Below are 832 nucleotides of genomic sequence, written 5' to 3' on the forward strand. Positions count from 1 at the left end.
CTGGACTTCTGGATGCAGCAAACTGCTCGTGCAGCATCTATACCTCTTTAACAGAGGGAGGGAACAGACCGAGCCAGACACACCCACTCTCCTCTCCCTCCCCCATCTCTCTTTTTCTTTCACTCTCCATCTCACACACTCTCTCTTTCTTCATGCTTCCCACCCATCTCAACCTCTTCTCTGTTTTTTTTTTTTTTTATTTTGCTGCTCACTCTGGTGTGTCCCCAACAAGACTGCTTTCCATCTGCGGAGGCCTTCTGACACTTATTTGTTCTTCTCCTCTCTCAAAACGGCTATGTTTACAATCATTTTAATATCCTGGAATGGATCATAATCAAAATACGGTGTTTACATGGATCTTGAAAAATCTGTTTTTTTAACACCCACGTGTTCATGCTTCTAATAGTATCCAGATTTCTAAACAGAATCACGTCATCCAAACACGCACAACTTGGATTATGCTCAGTACAAATGCTTTTTAATGTTGAGGCTGTCCTGTGGAAAACAAGCCTTGAGGTCGTCTGTGCAGCAGCCACTACGACCCATATTTCAATTTTGATGATTGGTGATATCCAACCAAAAATGTATATATAGATAAGCTTTGGGGTGAATGAATGCGTCAACAGCAACGCGCTAATTAAACACAGGATAATGGTCTTACATTTCCCAAGTGAAGAAAGTTCTAGATTGTTTTTCTGCCTAACTCAAGTCAACAGTTTGGCACGTTATTATGCACATTTATTATTGTAACTGTTCCTGCAATGGTCCGGTAGGCCTGTCGCTCTGTGAGCACTAATCCAGGGAGCCACTCATGGATCGGATCATACGGTTG

The sequence above is a fragment of the Echeneis naucrates genome, chromosome 21, assembly GCF_900963305.1.
Source record: "Echeneis naucrates chromosome 21, fEcheNa1.1, whole genome shotgun sequence".
In the NCBI taxonomy this organism is placed as follows: Eukaryota; Metazoa; Chordata; class Actinopteri; order Carangiformes; family Echeneidae; genus Echeneis; species Echeneis naucrates.